At 41.8% G+C, this 20,338-nt stretch overlaps 1 protein-coding gene across 3 annotated transcripts in view; it reads right to left on the reverse strand.

Annotated features, from left to right (window-relative positions):
• The window catches only part of LOC111873679, a 980,223-nt gene that overhangs the window by 266,735 nt on the left and 693,150 nt on the right, over positions 1-20,338 (reverse strand). The window contains exon 1 of one of the 3 annotated variants that reach the window (XM_023868704.2): positions 15,785-15,875. The exons of the other annotated variants lie outside the window; for them this stretch is intronic. The gene's annotated coding sequence lies outside the window, so the exon portion shown is untranslated. Of the gene's footprint in view, positions 1-15,784; positions 15,876-20,338 lie in introns of those variants that run through there. 3 annotated transcript variants of the gene reach the window in all.

Raw genomic sequence — 20,338 nt, forward strand, 5'->3', positions numbered from 1 at the left:
TTCTGGGCCACATCCTTAGCAGATTTCGTTAACTGGTCAATGGCCTTGTGAACACGAACAAGAACTTCGATGCGCTAGAACGAGGATAGTGTGGAACATTAGAAAAGATAATAAGTTATGAAGACAACTCTCTTCTGAAGAAAGCAGTCTTCTGGGATTTAGCACCGTGTATATGTGGTGTTAACCGACGTTTCAGAGGAACGTATCGCCTCCAACTTCAGGGTAGAAGAAAAAATATAAGAAATCTGCAAGCGAAGAGACCGTGAGAACCGGTAAAAGCAGAGAGATGGAGGCGATACGTTCCTCCGAAACGTCGGTTAACACCACATATACACGGTGCNCTTGTGAGTTACTGAGTTAGGTGGGCCGCGCCATAGCTCACGCGGTTAGTGCCGAGATGTTATGAGCAGGACAAGTTAGGAACTGAAGTACAGAGAGGAGTCGGCTTGTGAGTTACTGAGTTAGGTGGGCCGCGCCATAGCTCACGCGGTTAGTGCCGAGATGTTATGAGCAGGACAAGTTAGGAACTGAAGTACAGAGAGGAGTCGGCTTGTGAGTTACTGAGTTAGGTGGGCCGCGCCATAGCTCACGCGGTTAGTGCCGAGATGTTATGAGCAGGACAAGTTAGGAACTGAAGTACAGAGAGGAGTCGGCTTGTGAGTTACTGAGTTAGGTGGGCCGCGCCATAGCTCACGCGGTTAGTGCCGAGATGTTATGAGCAGGACAAGTTAGGAACTGAAGTACAGAGAGGAGTCGGCTTGTGAGTTACTGAGTTAGGTGGGCCGCGCCATAGCTCACGCGGTTAGTGCCGAGATGTTATGAGCAGGACAAGTTAGGAACTGAAGTACAGAGAGGAGTCGGCTTGTGAGTTACTGAGTTAGGTGGGCCGCGCCATAGCTCACGCGGTTAGTGCCGAGATGTTATGAGCAGGACAAGTTAGGAACTGAAGTACAGAGAGGAGTCGGCTTGTGAGTTACTGAGTTAGGTGGGCCGCGCCATAGCTCACGCGGTTAGTGCCGAGATGTTATGAGCAGGACAAGTTAGGAACTGAAGTACAGAGAGGAGTCGGCTTGTGAGTTACTGAGTTAGGTGGGCCGCGCCATAGCTCACGCGGTTAGTGCCGAGATGTTATGAGCAGGACAAGTTAGGAACTGAAGTACAGAGAGGAGTCGGCTTGTGAGTTACTGAGTTAGGTGGGCCGCGCCATAGCTCACGCGGTTAGTGCCGAGATGTTATGAGCAGGACAAGTTAGGAACTGAAGTACAGAGAGGAGTCGGCTTGTGAGTTACTGAGTTAGGTGGGCCGCGCCATAGCTCACGCGGTTAGTGCCGAGATGTTATGAGCAGGACAAGTTAGGAACTGAAGTACAGAGAGGAGTCGGCTTGTGAGTTACTGAGTTAGGTGGGCCGCGCCATAGCTCACGCGGTTAGTGCCGAGATGTTATGAGCAGGACAAGTTAGGAACTGAAGTACAGAGAGGAGTCGGCTTGTGAGTTACTGAGTTAGGTGGGCCGCGCCATAGCTCACGCGGTTAGTGCCGAGATGTTATGAGCAGGACAAGTTAGGAACTGAAGTACAGAGAGGAGTCGGCTTGTGAGTTACTGAGTTAGTTGGGCCGCGCCATAGCTCACGCGGTTAGTGCCGAGATGTTATGAGCAGGACAAGTTAGGAACTGAAGTACAGAGAGGAGCCGGCTTGTGAGTTACTGAGTTAGTTGGGATCCAATTGCTGTGAGCTGTTACTGCGAAAAACCGGGAGCTGAGACGTAGAACACTTCTGGAACCCAAAGGAGGGGAAAATTCACCGTTGGAAGCCGCAACAAAACAATGGTTAGTGAAGACTGTAACAGACTGAGAAGACCTAGTTTGTCCTACAGTGACTTTTGAACTGTGTAGAACAGTGAAAGCATAATCCTTACTCGCAGTCACGCGCTGTATCAGAAAGACCAACAAATCTGGTCAGAAATCCAAAACCCGTCATAGTAACTAAAATCTTGTCAGTATTAGCATGGATCCTCAGTAATTCGAGTGTGAATTGGATGTAAATTAATTAGGATAAAGGGCGGATGCCAATGCTTTTGAACACAATACTTTACCTTGGGACTTCTGGAGAGGAAAGGTATTTTTTATTAGAAGAGCGACTATCAGATTTCAGAAATGAGTCTGACCACTGCGTTTAATTATTAATCCGATATTGCTCAGTTTCTGTTTAATATAAATTTCCGTATTCCTGTCATTGGTAACAACTGCATGTAAGCTGATTGTGCTACCTCCCTCAATGAATCTGTTCACGTACTACGTAACACCTCTTCTTCTAAATTCTTGCGTATGTCTTCGTGTCTTCGTCTGCTCTCATCTCCTGTTCCAATATCTACTCACCTACAATCTCTTAGAAGAAAGACGGTTCGATATTCAAATGAAATCAATTGTAACTTCCCCAAAACAAAATCTTATAATACTGTATTTATAAAAATATTTAAGCATTAAAATTGTTCGAATAAAAATACAACGCTTAAGCTATCAGAATTGCAATATTATGTGGTCTGAAAACATGATTAATTTATCGGACATCTAAAATTTTGCATTGGTGTCAAAGTAAACAGTAATGAATTTTCCTTATTGGAAGAATCTTCAGTAAAACTATTTTTGTGTGCCACGATAACAGTTAGGAATACCCTCCCCCCTTCACTGCCTTGACTTGTCATCTCCATATATCTCCGTATTTATTTCTATGTCTTCTTACCAAGCAGTTTTTCATTATTCTCTCTCTTCCTCCTTATCCTTGTGCCATATAGGACCATGCCTCCTTTCCGTTTTCCCCTCCTCTCTTCCAGTTCTTCTTTTCGGTCCATGCCCCGACATTTGGCACTGTTCCATTACGGCCTTTCCCCTTTCTCTCCAGTCTTGTGACTCAATATCCCGGTTCGATTCGACGCAACAAGAGCTTGACACTTGGAAAACAACATTTTGCACTAACTGGTTCCCTGAACTAACGTGTGACTCGTCAGGTTCTTGGGCCACTCAATTCATGCGCTTCAGCTCTGGATAAATAACATTCCGCACTATGAAACATTAAGTGCTTCCCTGAACTAACGTGTGACTCGTCAGGTTCTTGGGCCACTCAATTCATGCGCTTCAGCTCTGGATAAATAGCATTCCGCACTATGAAACATTAAGTGCTTCCCTGAACTAACGTGTGACTCGTCAGGTTCTTGGGCCACTCAATTCATGCGCTTCAGCTCTGGACAAATAACATTCCGCACTATGAAACATTAAGTGCTTCCCTGAACTAACGTGTGACTCGTCAGGTTCTTGGGCCACTCAATTCATGCGCTTCAGCTCTGGACAAATAACATTCCGCACTATGAAACATTAAGTGCTTCCCTGAACTAACGTGTGACTCGTCAGGTTCTTGGGCCACTCAATTCATGCGCTTCAGCTCTGGACAAATAACATTCCGCACTATGAAACATTAAGTGCTTCCCTGAACTAACGTGTGACTCGTCAGGTTCTTGGGCCACTCAATTCATGCGCTTCAGCTCTGGACAAATAACATTCCGCACTATGAAACATTAAGTGCTTCCCTGAACTAACGTGTGACTCGTCAGGTTCTTGGGCCACTCAATTCATGCGCTTCAGCTCTGGACAAATAACATTCCGCACTATGAAACATTAAGTGCTTCCCTGAACTAACGTGTGACTCGTCAGGTTCTTGGGCCACTCAATTCATGCGCTTCAGCTCTGGACAAATACCATTCCGCACTATGAAACATTAAGTGCTTCCCTGAACTAACGTGTGACTCGTCAGGTTCTTGGGCCACTCAATTCATGCGCTTCAGCTCTGGACAAATACCATTCCGCACTATGAAACATTAAGTGCTTCCCTGAACTAACGTGTGACTCGTCAGGTTCTTGGGCCACTCAATTCATGCGCTTCAGCTCTGGACAAATACCATTCCGCACTATGAAACATTAAGTGCTTCCCTGAACTAACGTGTGACTCGTCAGGTTCTTGGGCCACTCAATTCATGCGCTTCAGCTCTGGACAAATACCATTCCGCACTATGAAACATTAAGTGCTTCCCTGAACTAACGTGTGACTCGTCAGGTTCTTGGGCCACTCAATTCATGCGCTTCAGCTCTGGACAAATACCATTCCGCACTATGAAACATTAAGTGCTTCCCTGAACTAACGTGTGACTCGTCAGGTTCTTGGGCCACTCAATTCATGCGCTTCAGCTCTGGACAAATACCATTCCGCACTATGAAACATTAAGTGCTTCCCTGAACTAACGTGTGACTCGTCAGGTTCTTGGACCACTCAATTCATGCGCTTCAGCTCTGGACAAATAACATTCCGCACTATGAAACATTAAGTGCTTCCCTGAACTAACGTGTGACTCGTCACGTTCTTCTGCGACTGAATTCGACACAAAACACACTTGAGCTCTGGAACAATATTCTGTATTACGACACGTAACATTAGGTACACGGCTCCTACGAACTGCAGTTTTTTCAGCTCTATACACTTTCATTTGAAATTCGGAACTGAACTCTTCCGCTACTACGTTACATGAATGGGCGACTTCAAGTTTATTATTCGTAGCTCATTTATTAATAACCTGTAATATCCATGAACTAACGGAATTATTACAGTAATGAAACTAACCAAGGAAGTCCAAAGGGTAATATGTGAACAGTTATGTTCATAACACAGGTGCCAATTCTGACGTATTCAAATATGCCGCGACGTTCCATAAATGACAAACTCTTATATTTTGCACTATGCGAAGAGCACAGATTTAGGACGTTGAATGCAAGGAGTAGGGAAGATTATTCAGACCGGAGAAAGAGAAGAAGCATGGGGCTGAAGAAAACTGCATAATAAGGAGCTTTGTGCATTTTACTTTCCACCAAATACCATTAATGTGATAAAATCAAGGAGGATGAAGTACAGGGTGAATCGTATAAAACCTGCCGGATGAATTTGCTAATAATTCCGCAGGTGATGCATATAACCGCTCACAATTACGACATAATAATCCGTGGGCCGTGCTGAGTCGAATGGTGTGCGCATGATCCGGCAAGTGGCAGCCCTTATGCTGCAAGGTCAAGGACAATGCCGAAACGTGTCTGCAGTGCGCAGGCGACAGTCATGGAGTACACTGTTGAACAGCGAGTGTTTCTAATGCCTACTTGAAAACGGCGGACACTTTCAACACCTGCTCTGATCACGGCACACAATCCAAGATAAGGTATGTGTAAATTACTTTAATATCTGTATGGTATATTTTATATTACACCTCATTTCGTCGGCCCGGTTCTATATGAATCACCCTGTACTTCGGTCATGTAGCATGCATGGGAGAAATGAACGAGTTCTGAGAAGAACTAACCGCCTACTTTCTTATGATACGACATGGCCCACACAGAATACGACACCACCAAATATTCGTTGTCGCGGGAACTTCCTTACCGAGTTGATACATAACAAAGATTGAGGAAAATACAGACAGGCCCACAGACACACGCATCCAACAATTCTTCCATTCTTGCCTGTATTCTTTGCCGCAGGAACGTGTTTTGTCCTGCAAGGAAAGAGGGATACACTTTACCGAGGTTTCCCTATGAATGATAGGAGGGACAGACACAGACAAATGGAGATTTATGAAGTACGCCGTTCAGATAGGCTCAGGTGCCATGATATACATACGAAGTTCCATAAAATTGGTTCAGGCATTCAAAATACTTAATGGGGGGGGGTTCCACAGACACACAGACTGCATGGAGGTAGCATAAGCCTACTTTAGAAGGGTACAGACCACCTGGAATACCTAGGTGCAGTTGTAACAAAATATTAAATTAAACTCAAAGAATGGGGTGGGAGGTCATGGATGAAATTCATTCCGTTCAGAATGTAGATTAGTATCGGGCTTTTGTGAACACAGTAATGAACCTTCAGATTCCATGAACAACGCAGAACATCTGTAATAGATGAACGATTACTAGCGTCCCAGTAATATTCAGTTAAATGGAGTTGCATAAGAATCATGATCAGGGCCCGGATTTTGATGATATGTCATCTTTCTTCCTTGTATCCTATGCGATGCTCTTAAATATATAAATCTCGGATATGAGCTGCTGGTTACAGAAATGTAAATTTTATTGGTATTTTTTGTCATTTTTTTACATTTTTAGGTTTAAGGTCATTTTTGGTAATTTTTTTTACTTTTAAGGGTATTTCTTGTTATTCTTGGCCATTTTAGGGAATTTTTCTTCGTATGTTTTCTGAAATGTGAATAACATGGAAGCGAAGTGCTCTTTCTTTTCTCCTTTAGGTCATTTCTTTTTTCGGTCATTTTATAGCTTATTTTTTTAATATTTTCAGGTCATCAAAATCCGGGCCCTGGTCATGATTCTGTGTTACTGCACAAGAATACGTATATTTCTTGAATTAAGGTCACACACTTTTCTGAAAATGATTTCACTTCCGCAGAAACCCACGCGTATCTGGCATAAATTATGAGGAAAAACGTAATATGTATGTGGGTGGAAGTGACTATTTCAGGGAAGAGTGTGCCGCTTCGTGAGGAATATTTAAAAGAAATCACATTAACTGTATAATGGAAAATTCGTAACATAGATTATTACAAAATATACCTGACGTAAAATCATAGATATACACATATATTTTGGAAGCTCTGTTGTTAGGCGAAGTTAAAATAAAGGGAGCCGGAAGCTGGGCAGCATGTCTCTTTGACGTCAAGATGTCCAGGATATTTAATTATAAGTAATTAACAAACTCCATGAAGCGGTGTCGAGTTGTCAAGTCCTGTATTTTCGCTATTATGGCACCGGGCGGTTCATTAATACCTTCATAAGGATCAGCGACTGATTCCTATTTTGGGCAAGATCAATCAGTCTATAAAAGAACACCTTGTATCATTAAGATAACCTACTTTGCCATATAAACTTATGTTTTCAAAATTGGTGCCCTCCCTCCATGTCTCCCGGCTGAATTTTGTATTCACTTTTTACTTTTCACACATGTATTATGCGAGTATGTTCATCACCTCCTCACTTACGTCAGTCACACTAACGGAAGGTCTGTTGTTACAAATCCGTATTGCAGGTAAGAAGTTATCCCTGTAACAGGCCATGGTTGTGAGACGCTGAGGGTCCCACATTATCTAGACAATCGGCTCACAGGTTGTCAGCCTTACGCGCCGGCCGCCCGTTACCCCCCCTCCCGGTAGATTCCTGGTACTCATTTCTGTCAGAGACTGAGTCGACCCCAAGTCCATAGTGCGGCTGAAAGGATTAGGTCAATTTAAAAAAAATCCATCTCATCGGGACTCGAACCCGCAACATTCCGGCTTGTACTATAATGCCTGAACCAACTACGCTACCGCGTGCCTCCAGTATTGCAGGTAGACTGTTGTAATTTGAAGGGCGATGCAGCATATTTCAATTAATAATCAAAGCTTGTCATAAATGAGAAATGATGTAGTCACTAAACTCTGACAGAAGCCGCAGAATTGAGTGCACATTAAAAACTGCAGGCAGGAGTGATTTATTACTTTTAAGTAATATTATTGCTCAATTATCGTGAACAGGGTTCAATGTGTTAAACAACAAAGTGATGAATATATTTCATGCTGATTAAAATTAAACCTCGCAGAACCACAGTAATTTTGGACAAAACTGGTGTCTGAAGTCAACAAACACACACCAGCTATACTTTAGCACAATTTCGAAACATATAATATTTATTTTAGAACATCGAGGATTCAGACAATTCAAGATAGGAAAGAAAATAACTGATAGACACAGACCACAGAAACACTAGTTTTTCGGATTTAAAAGTCTAGTTTATGCTTATTTAAAAAAGAAGTAATAGTATAGTTCTTCACTTGAGATATGAAATGACTTTCTCGTTTCCGATGCTAACGATGTTGAGAAACTTTTGTTAAAAATTTTTCTCAGGTAAGGTAAAGGTAGCCGGTCACGGTAGCCGAGAGGTCTAAGGCATGTACTGTCTTCGCTCGCTTGGAAACCTGGATCGTGGGTTCCAATCCCACTCAAGGCATGGATGTTTAATTTGTGTGCGTGCGTTTTTCTGTGTTTTTGTAAGGGTAGAGGCCTTGCGACGAGCTGATCACCCGCCCAAGGAGTCCTACAGAATGTGTAAGATCTAGAAAAACCGAAGTGAACGGAGAAGTTCATGGAGGTGGGCCTAGGCCCACTGGGGCTGTAGTGCCAAGGGGGGGGGGGAGAAAGTAGTGCTGGGGCCAGGTTTTCTCCGAGTACTTCGGTTTACCCTGCCAATCTCCATTCCACCAATTGCTCCACAATCACCCTCACCTATCATCTGGGGCTCGTACAATAGACCAGAAGTGGCTGCAGTACAAGGGACTTAGTCCCACCCCAGTAGAAATAAAAAAAAGTAGAGGTAAAGGTAAAGTTGTCCCTGTGTTCAACGAATCAAGCACTAGGTCATGAAGGTGTATGAGGGAGTGGATTAATAGATCCACATTTTCTTGACCTCGACACTAGCTAGAAGTGAGTGGTCAGCTTCACGCCCCGACCGCTTTAACCATGGGAAAAGTGCACACGAGATTGAGTGGACCACAGAGCCGGTCTGGATGATTTGGAGAAAATTCTTCATCCTACTGGGCCTCGAACTGCGACCTGTCGGTCATCCAGATGGTAGCCAGTTGCTATACCTACTACGCTACCACGGCTCCAGACATCTTTCTCAGGCTATCAGAAAGTAAATTACCAATATATTTCAGTGCCTTTTCTAGTCTCGAAGCATAAATTACAGCACAATAATCTGTACCACGAGAAAGCACAGAATCACTCCTTCTCTTCTACCTAAAAATTACTCACCCGTAATCATACTTATATCTCACGCGATGGTATAAAAGCCTTCAGTTGGTAAACTCGTGAATTATCCTCTCCCTTTTATCACATCCAAGAACCATTTTATCTCTCACAACGACATTTCTGCCAGAACAGAATAGCTTACAAAGTAATTGCACCCTAATTCCCTTGAAGGTGTCAAGCGGCAGTGTCAGCGGCATAATATGATATTCACAGTGGCATACACAGCCACCAGGTTATTCCATCAAGTGCCCTACCGATCCCTGGATCCGAAGCTGAAACCTGCTACGAGTATACGCTCACGGCCTCGGTATCTTCCATGTCACAGCAGAGTACAAAATCCCAATGCGCGTGCGTGGGTTTCGCTCTGTTCTAGGACAGTGATACTTTCGGGTAAAGGAACGTTTCAGTTCCGCTTTATCAGATTTCACATTATGTGAGATTTGACGCACCCATCAACATTACAGTCCCATGGAGTCTGATGCCGTACCAACCCAGCCTCATTTTCTGCAACCAGAACCGAGAAGACCACAATCTTCAGGTTCTACATTACACTAACATTCCGTCATTACGCAATGCATTGTGCGTCACAGAACAGGCGCTTAGGCCATTCCATATGTGGCATCTAACATAGCTTCATAGGTTATTTAAATAAGCTTTGTCTCAAGATTACATAGTGTCAGAAGAAAGGTTGGCTCATGCATGACAAATGTGGGAAGAGTTTAAAGAAAGCGATCGTGATCTAATCGATATACTACTCCAGCATTCACTGAAGGGATTGAAGAAAACCAAGAAAAACCTCGGCTAGGATATACGGTAACCCGGCAGAAATTCGAACCGACCATATATCTAACAAATGTCTACAGCGGAAGTTCTAAACCAAACTGGTCGGTTTCTATGACGTATCAAAATCAACATCTTTCCGAATATTTGACTCTGAAACGGATTCTGTTCTTTCATGTGCATTAATTCAAAATCCTTACATGAAAATATAACTGAAAATAGGCCAAAATTTCTATGAGAGTTTAAACTGTGAATATGAGGCTGAATAGGCACCCTTAGGGACATTGACGGGGCACAATCTACCAGTGTAGACCTACAGAAACTGGTTACTTAAGGGTCTGAGAAATAATAGCATGAACAGTGGCTGATGTATTCCAAAACTTCTTATCCTTTACTTGAAATAAAATACGCATAATCCGCGTAGCCACGAATAAAGGTTAAAATTCAGAAAGAAGATTTTCATTGGTCTGCATGCCTACTTCAACGTTTGAAAAGACACATTAATCTGTTATAAATATACCATCTTTATTTATTTAAAAGTCATGTGCCCGCGAAGAGAAACCTGCATTACAATTTCGTAAACTATCCTAGTTGTTTGTAATGGTACTTGTATTTAACGACATTAGGTTCTTGAACTCATACACGACATCTTCGAGACGTTCAAAACACAAATCTTGTGGGGCTGAACATATAAAGAAAGCAGTGTTCCCGCACTGAAACAGTTTCTCTGGAATTTTATATGTAATTTTAGTGCACTGTCTATAGCCACTGGAGCACTCAACTAACCTATCTCAACACAAATAGGAATCAAAACATCGCGCCATAATATATTGCACACTTCACTTTCCTTCACGAGACACTTAACAGCAGTTCTTCACCGCATATATGCATAAATGCTTATTCCAAATTACCCAAAACGTAAAATTATTCACAATGATAAGAAAGTTTGGAAGTTTGTGTCGTATTATTTTTTAATGCTGTACCTCTTCAACAAAACAGAAAATTCGGTTCTTTTTCTAATGACAATTCAATGGAAGAAATATTAACATACGGTGTATAGTAACCACTGTCTCCTGAGAGGCAGCGTTTTGGAGAAAGAGAATGATAATACTATATATACCAAGCCTCAACATTTTTAGACACCCTGTACCCAATTTTCGAAGTAAAAAAATCAATAATTCCTCCGGGGTTACCTCGTCAGAGGGACATGTTTTGCATTTACCACTTCTCACTACGACACGCCCATCGTTTGAGAGAAACAGGGTGGGACAGGCAGACGGACGGGAGCTTACAAATATATATACATACATACAGAGCATAGTACTTGCATAAAATACATGACAGCAAAAAATATTGCCACGTATTTAGGAGTGTGTGTGACATTAGACGCGGTTTGGATTGGTAAATTGTCTTTATTAACACAAACATACACCACTCGGAACTACACTTTATAGTTCGCTGACAACACACTAGCGTCCCCAGTCTATTACAATCTCCACTGGCCGTTTTTGCTGGCAAAGGATTTTGGGACAGCAGCTACAACAGTCTCACTGAATTTACACACTCCAAATATCACTGTACTAGATCACACGTAAAATCTCTTCACAGCTCGACTGCCAACTCAACTCGTATTGCCATCTTCTCAGCTTTCCTTGCAGCGCTCAACTCTCGACTAACTGCTCACTTGGAACTCTGGAACTCCACTATTCTGAATCTGAGTCTCTCGTTATGACTGACAGTCAGTCGGCCAGTCTGTCTTGGAATAAGGCACCCATCTGGAACTTACGACCAGATTTTTATTACTGTCAGACATTCGCGGGTTTGTTGATGTGGGGCACTCTCTCTGACGAGAGGACGGATCTGTCGTTTACAATTGCTGCTGGCCCTCGTCACTGTAGTCATCCTTGGGTCCGAGTTCCGTGGGACCCGTGATCATATTTTACTGTATCAGACTCGAAACTTCCCTTTTCGTCGCCTTCTACGAGTAGCAGGGCTACGGTGGAGTTATTCTACCCTGCCTCCACACGAGGCGACTGATTATTCTCAATTGAACTCTTCTTTATAACCATTTTGCAAAGACCGAATACAAATTATGGTTCCCAACAATTCCTCTGTTGTTGCTTGCGCATCCGTTGCCGTGGAAATCTGTTTATCTAGTCGTTGCCTAACAACGGACGTCTTCTTTGGCTCCACTTTCCGGCCTTCATGCGTCAGGTCACAATATGTTCATAATTATAAAAGATCATACTACATACAAAATCATTCACCTTGTTCGCATTATTCAGCGGGCGCAGAAACCCTGACGGGTGTTTTCTGCTCCAACCCCCGTCACTGTAATGATAATTTCACAAGGAGAGCAAAAGAGAAGAGACAGACACATAATGCATAATTTCCTCTGAAAAGAGAAGATAGAAGCCATTTGCAGACCCCCTCAGATATGAAGAGGAATGGCGCCTCATGCTCTGCATTAATCATGATAAAATTAGAATGCTTCTATCAAGATCATGCGCTGCCTTCGCATGCCGTAAGACTGGAGAGCTTCTTTATATAACCTGGAGGAGCGTCAGATTGTGCGGGCAATGAAAATATGTACGAAACAGTTGAACTTCAATATCAGTTACAACACCGATTTCATTAAACTGAACACGAGGGCAGAATATGATTGTACTATCAAAGGGAGAAGAAAACTATGAGTTTACATCACATTTTCACACACGAATTGTAATCAAGAAGACGAAGAACAGCTGCAAGGGTAGCACGTCTTCTATGTAAGAATCTGTTTGCAATATTATGATATGACATACGACACAAAAAGCTACGAGCATCATTGCTCATTCATTCATTCATTCGTTAATGACTCTACAGTCCTTTGTTGGGCCCTGGCCTCTTCTTCATTTTCGTAATCATTTTTACGCAGACAGTAGGATCCCTTCAACGAGTGATCAGCCCTGTCGCAAGGCCCCTATATCCACAAAGCAACACAAACACAGAATAAAAGCACACACAGACTGGGATTTGAATCCAGGATCCCATCGTTCGAGCGAGAGAAGACAGCTCATGCCTTAGACGGCGCGGCCACTGTGATCGGCCACAAGCATCATTATAAGGAAGCTAATTTCGGTTGAAGGACAATCCTTTAAGCAATTCTTTTCAACTCTTAATTGCTTCATCATTCCTCCCGAAAAACAGGGAAGAGTTTCTATTTGAAATAAAGGAAATTAAATTGACCTAATCACAGAACTATGAAGGAAAGTCAAGTAATTCCATTTCGTAGTCAAATAGTATAGATAAGATATCGAGACGCCGACTAATGGGGCCATTACACATTCACCGTTTCATATTTGTATTACAGATAATTACTATAGTTTATTGTGGAAGAAAAAAACGAATATGTAGAGATTTTGGCGAGAAAGCCACAAGGAAAGAGACAACTAGGAATGTCTAGACGTAGATGGCAGGATAATATTAAAATGGATCTTGAAAAAGAAAGGCTAGGGTAGTATGTTCTGGACCGATCTGGCTCAGGACAGGGACCAGTGGAAGTTACTTGTGAACACGGTAATAAATCTTCCATTTCCATAAAATATTGGGAAATTCTTGGATGGCTAAGCGACTTGCGACTTCTCAAGAAGGGCTCAGCTCCAAAGGGTTAGTCAGTTTATTGTCGAAGGCTATACTGAGAGCGGCGGTTATTTTGAATCGGTATGGCCTCCAGGTTCCACACAGGTGGAGCTGTGTGATTATTAACCTTTGAAGAAGTTTCGTGGAGCTACTTAAATCAGTGTTAAACGAATGAAATCTTATCGAGCAATACACTGTCTTCTGAGATGTGACACCGTGTAGTCTAGTAGATTGTTACCAGTCATTTGGTGTAACCAGTCTTCATGTACTACCCTCAAGATGGAGCCAGTTTCCTTCTAAATACTGGCTAAGATCAACCAGACGTCACATCTAAAGAAATCTTCATAGACAATGCCATGCGAGCTTCAAATGTCACATGTTAACATCCTTTAGTACAGAGGTAGTTCGCGACACAATGTGTCCTCCGTAAGGCGCCTACAGCCCTTGTCCTTGTGAGTTTGTCCGTTGTTGTCCTTTCCTCTCCACTAACTTACGAAATGTAAGTAAGAGTGTTCAGTTATTCCCAATTCTGGTTAGAATAGGACAAGATAACGGACACCAAGTTTGACATCCATACAGAACCACAGGCAAAATTATAGTTTTGTATATTCTAATTTTTATGTTTTTGGACAGCAGACGAGAAGACAAAAGGTTCTGGACTGAATGGTAGCAAGCATTACCCAAATTCAATCTCTTCTTAATTTCCTCCTGAATCAGGTTTTTATTTGTTACAGTCGTTCCAAAATATCTGAACTCTGTCACATTTTCAAAACATCTGTTACCTATCTGTATATTATGATTTTGCCATTCATTTTGGTGACGAGACAGTAACATATACTTACGTTTCCTCTGTGTTTACTTCTAGACCAACATACATACTTGCGTCAATTAAAGTTTGTGTCTTTCTCTTTATGGTATCTACATTATCAACCGTGATTAACATCATAAGTATAGACCAACAGCTGATGTGTTCCATTTACACGTAATTTCAGTCTCAAATTCTAACTGCAGCAAAAGAAAAATATTCTGAAAAATTCGGAAATAAATTTAATTAAAGAAGAGTTTCCAGTAACGGGCCCGTAGCCACAATTTTAAAAAATAACTGATGTGGTAGGCGTCTCCACAGAGAACATACAGGAATGTGTGAAAAGCATGTGGCTCGGGATTATATTTTTTCGAAAGTCTCAGTAAATCCTTCTCTACATGTGAACAGCTGTGAGGGTGGCAAGGGGCTAGTGAGCAGCCTTGCAAACAGGAAATACGTATGTAGACACGCGTGTGGGGACACAGTGCTGGAAAATAGGAGAAGGAATAAATTACTGAACACTAAACTATAGCCCGGGGGTACTGTTATGGCCAACACAGTTCAACTTCCACATCACATGAAACAAATTTTATTAGTTTTTAAATCTGAATCTAAATTATGTGTTTTTTTTTAATGTAGATGTCTCTTGAATATTCACGGCTAAATAAGTTATTTGTGTCGTATGAAATACAGTGGTTATACTTCGCGTTTTAAACGAGGTAACATCAAACTCGGATGGATTGATTTCTGAATAAAGTTTTAGATATGTTTGATGGTATATCTGAAAGTAATGAAAACGACAACACCCTCTCGTCGTCACGGCTACATAGGATATTATTTCTGAAATCAATTTTAAAATTTAACAGTAATAAAGTACTTGCAATAAGAGATAAAGTAAAGTTGCCCTTGTGCTTAACCACTACACCATGGACTCATCAGAGAGTGAAAGTACGCCTACAAGCTCGACACTAGAAGAAAATAAGTGTTCAATTTCGAGTCCGGCCCACTTTACCCCGGTACCGATTGGAAAAGAAGATGGGTGAGCCCCATAGCCGGGTGCTGCGGTGATCAATATCCCTATCCATATCGGGAACCAATCCTCGATTCATCGGTCGTCCATGCCGTGGCCTAATCACTGCAATGAATGACGTAAATATCGGGGTTTGCAGTAAGAAAACTAACAGAAACTACAATTGTAACATGAAAACAGAATATCTCTCTGTAATATGACATTTTCACAGCGGTGACTACGAAGAATGCCTTCTTCTGGGATGTGGAGCCGTGTAGATATTGTGTGAACCCAAGTTTCGGAGGAAGGTATCGCCTCCATCTTCATGTCAGAAAAATCCGCGAACTAGGAACCAACATTTTTTTTCCAATTGGTGGTGCAGCATGCAGCCACCTACTCACCGAATGTAATTTGTGTGCAACACAACAAGTTTAATTAAAGTTCAACAACTTTCCAGAAGAGCTTTTTCTAATTGGGTATTCTACTGGATAATTGGTAGCAAATTCATTTGTTTTTCTCTCGCTCAAAGCGTTATGCCCATACAGTAAAAAAATATCAATGACTCCTTTAATTCCTAAAGATTTCTTAAATGTGTTTCTCTAAAATAAAACATATGGTGCTGGTTCCAAAATCTGTGAAAACCAAGCAGATATCAAAGCACTGCGAAATATTGATAACTCACCATTTAACATAATCTTCTGATCCTTCGATACGGTATATCATTTTGTGTGCTAAAACTGCCTATCAATATCAACGGAAGAGCTGTCACAATATGGTTGTCCAACTGTTACAGGTACTGTACAACTGTTTTCCAATAAGTAAATTCTTTCGACTGTCATCACGTGACGTCTCACAGTCGCCCGGATACTCTGCAACCCCTAAAACGTGTAAATGGCTCAGAAAGGCACTGAGCAGTAAACAAGAGGGAATTTCATTGAAGTTTCCAATTGGGTCGACTTTTCTGTGCGTGCAACAGACAACACTGATGGTATCGGTTGTGGGTTATCTATACTCTCTGACTAGTGCAGAGCATTCGATCAGTCACCCGATTCTAGTTCTGTGGTTGTGGGTTACAGGACAGTTGGAATGGAGATGGAAAGTAATGGTAAGACGATCCGGTGTTCCGGTTTGGTTAATCCGCTTCCTATAGACTGGCAGAATTTCGCCTGACTACAACGCATGTACTCAACCTCATTATTTCTTCCCTCTGATCCCCGCTGAGTTAACCTCAGGCCATATGACTAACATGGTCACGGACAATTTATCATTATTTAACAATATATCTTCCCATCATATCATAATTCAGAACCTTCTGAGCCCGTTTTGTGATCTCCTCTCTACTCGAGTACTGATGACGTCCTCAACGACCTGTGACTTCGAAACGTAATCACTTGTATCTTGACTACCAACAGGCGAGATATGACGGCTGCTAAGCTTACATTCACCATCATGCATCACCAGTATATATTATACCAATGGTAAACCGAAGAATATTGGAGTACGATATTAATGAATTATACCGTATTTACGCATGTATAGGCCGCACATTTTTTGCTAAAAATTCAAGAGGAAAACTGGGGTGCGGCTTATATTCGAAATATTCGAAATCACACTTCATTTAAAAAAATTATATTCATAATTAGTAATACAGGGTGTTCTACTCCTGAAATAATATTCCAAGAAAATTATTTTTTCTATAATTTCTGTCTGAAAATTGTGCTGCGGCCTATACACGCACGCGGCCTATACATGCGTAAATACGGTATTCTCAAGTTCGAAGTTGTAATGGCTGGGTAAACACGTAACAATGCCTAGCCCACTACCACGAAGAGGCACCCACTGCCTGGGGGTATAACTGAGCCATCCTATTGCTGGCGATACAAATAAGGAGATCGGTCCCTCCAGGTTTGGAGTCTCGAAGCTGAGACAGTGAAACATGTTCGTGAGTACCACGGGACTGGGAACCTAGAATGACTGCTCTGGCGATAACCTGAAGCAATTGTAAATGAGAGACATACCCTCTCGTCAGAGAGGATGTTACATAAGGACTATGACCGCAAGGGTTCAGTAGAAAAGAACTGCTGTACGTGAGTCTCGGGGGACTTGGCGCCAAGACGAACTGATTGGCGGTATAAAGCCAGTCATAAAGAAAATCTGACTGTGACTCTGACAGTTGAGATCTATAAATAGTCAGTGACAGGACAGTCATGGATGGAAGGCCGTGAGTTGCAGTCATAAATTGAGAGTCGACAGTTGAATTAGTTAGCTGTGAGACAGTAGTCAACCGGTAAGGACGTAAGCAAATGACATCGTTGGGATCCGTTACCAGGCAACATTTAGTAAAGACAAACTGTGTGGTGTAGAGGAAAGTCCAGTGCGTGAATTAGCACCGTTATAATTACTTGTAGTTACGATTTTTAACAGATCAATAAATTCAATTACAAATCCACACCTCATGTCTAGTCTCTAACATGTGACTCTATACCTTGTCCCGTGGTATGTGACTATATACGGGGTTTTGTCTTGATAATCGGATTAGACACTTAGACGCACAACTCGTTATTTCACTATCACACACAGCGCATTGTTCCCAGTCATGATCTTCACTCTGCTTCTGGATAACGTCTCCCAACATTGGACGATGCTCTGTACACGGACTCACGTCCTCGCAGGCTGGAGGCCATTTTATACCAACCTGGTACTCTTCTAACTGCCGTCTCAGGAATGGCAGCTACTCCTCGTTATATAGCCTCACACAGAAAACACCGCTTCCATCAGTTTCTCCGGTGTTGTGTGTTACGAAGCCGTTACCTAGTACTGGCTGTTTCTCTCTCTTTACAATTCTTGCTTTGGGCAAATACGCCACAATATATAATAGAAATGAGGATTAAATGGTATAATATTTTAGAAGAGAACATGAAATAAGATCACTAGTATCGGCCAAACTAGGTAATACGGCAACATAAGACGTCAACAAACAAGTAATAAATTGCCTTTGTGCTGTTTCTCCTTAACATGAAGCGTGTGGGCAAACAATGTAAATTACTATGGCATATTCCCCCGTGAAATTTCCAATTAAGCACTGTAAACAAAAGATTGGTTAGCTGTCCTTAAATAAAGCGCAGGATAGGGCACGCATAGGAACATTATTTGGAAACTGCTACGTTTAACTTGCAAACTTCAAAGCGTTAAATATGTACAGAAAATTATATGATTCAAGGAAGGGATAAAGCCTTTTTTCGTTATATTATATTTAAGCATCCTGTTACATTCCACACTTCTATATGTATAATATAAACTCCGTTGTAAATGTAACACTTTATTGTACTTCTTGTCCTCCTTTCACACTACATGTTCCGGCCGTAATCGTCCATCATCAGGTGTATTTCACTTCACGTAGCTGTCACACTGCACTCAATACTAATATTTCAACTCCAGAATTCCAATTGTTCATTTTCTGTCGTCAATCGGCACCCGATATTCCAGGACCCCTAGTCGATTTTGTCAATTGTGTTTTATGAATATTCATCCGTCGATTGGTTCAAAATTTTAAATTCTCATTTATCTTTAATATATAAAATTTAAATTTAGATTTAAAAACCAAAATCACAGAGATACTTGCTCTATGCTTATATGTGCTGCAGCGGCTACCTCTTGCTTTCAGCACAACTCGCCTGTTATTTTGTGCAGGTTCTCTGTGTGCGTGCCACTGCTTTTCTTTAATACGTTTGAGCGTTGATTAATAAAAACATCGACGCCAATTAACTCAGTCGTACTCTTATGAATCTTCAGCCAGTCTCACGGCATGATCTAATGAACAGTTAACCACCTACTCGGAGAAGTATACGCAACTTTGCATACTAACGGACCAATTCTCCTTACAGAACAAAACAACGGAGTATTATATTTTAAAGCTTCAATTTATTTTCTCAGTGTCGCACACTGAAGAGCGCTCGGAAAATTCAATATACTTCTTTCTCTGAAAATATGAACATAAATACAAATTACAAGGAGACACAAATACATTTCCCGTCTTTGCAACGGCACTGCATTCTGTCACAGGAACACATCATGTTTGAATTCTGGAACGAATACCTCAGAAATCTACATCCTTTACACCAGCGACAAGTTCAAGTAATGTTGTGTCATCCCCATATCTGTGACATACGGTGGCCCGTCTAGAGAAGCCCTGTGGTAAAGACTTGCTCTCCCCTCCTAATGGGAAAACATAAATTGTCAAAATTGCAAGCGCATATAAGCGCCTTGTGGCTGGAGGACCTCATAAGTGATATAAATGTTAAGCAAACCTCACTGCCTGAATATTTGTCAAATTATAATATCTTCGTCCGCTGGGCAATGATGTAGACTTCATTCAAAAACAAATAGTGAAAATTAATCACAGTTTCCCGACATTATTCATCTGTGTATCTAATAGAAGTAAAAGCCAGTTCAAGCTATTTAAGTCCAGTCCAATCCAGTCCAGTAAATTACTGCTGGTTCTAGCCAGCACAGTTTTTCTCGGTTTCGAGCCCCATCGGGACCCATAATCATATCTTTGTTCTTTCCAGGCTTTTATGTGTTTTGAAATGGGGCCTCCTCTTCCAACAGAGGAGGGGTCTGACTACAGCTGGTCACTCCCTCTCTGCTGGGGAGTGACTCCTGGCGCTCACTCTCACTGAAGAGTCTAAGTCAGAGTTACTTTACGACTGGCGGTTTACCTCCAGTCCGTTCATCTTGGCGCCAAACCCCTTGAGACTCACGACCAGAGATTTCTCTTTTCAACTGAGTCCCTACGGTCGTCTCTTGACGAGAGGATGGATATTGTAACCTATGAATATGCTTGACATTTCATTAAGGGTACGTATGACAAATATAGCATGTTATTGAAAATTCTTCCTTTTGCACTATGTACAAGTCTTCGGTCAGTATTCACATTAACTACTAAGTATTCCCATATTATTCAATATTTTGCATACAAATTCTACGTGGTAAAAAGAGTTAAGCTGTTTATGAGGATCTGTAAGGGAAAACGAGAAGAGCATGCAAATTTCAGCGTCACAAATTACATCTCTGTTCTTATATGACGGCTTAAGGCGGCGCGTTATTATGAGAATTCCCTTCTTCATTTTCCTGCCAGATGAAGGCTTCCATTAGTGAAGAATTCTGCATAAGAGCAAAATGCTGCAAGAGGACAAGATCAAATCGCAACACCAGGAGAACCACTGAACATGAGCAG

This window comes from Cryptotermes secundus, unplaced genomic scaffold, assembly GCF_002891405.2.
Source record: "Cryptotermes secundus unplaced genomic scaffold, Csec_1.0 scaffold191, whole genome shotgun sequence".
NCBI classification, from domain to species: Eukaryota; Metazoa; Arthropoda; class Insecta; order Blattodea; family Kalotermitidae; genus Cryptotermes; species Cryptotermes secundus.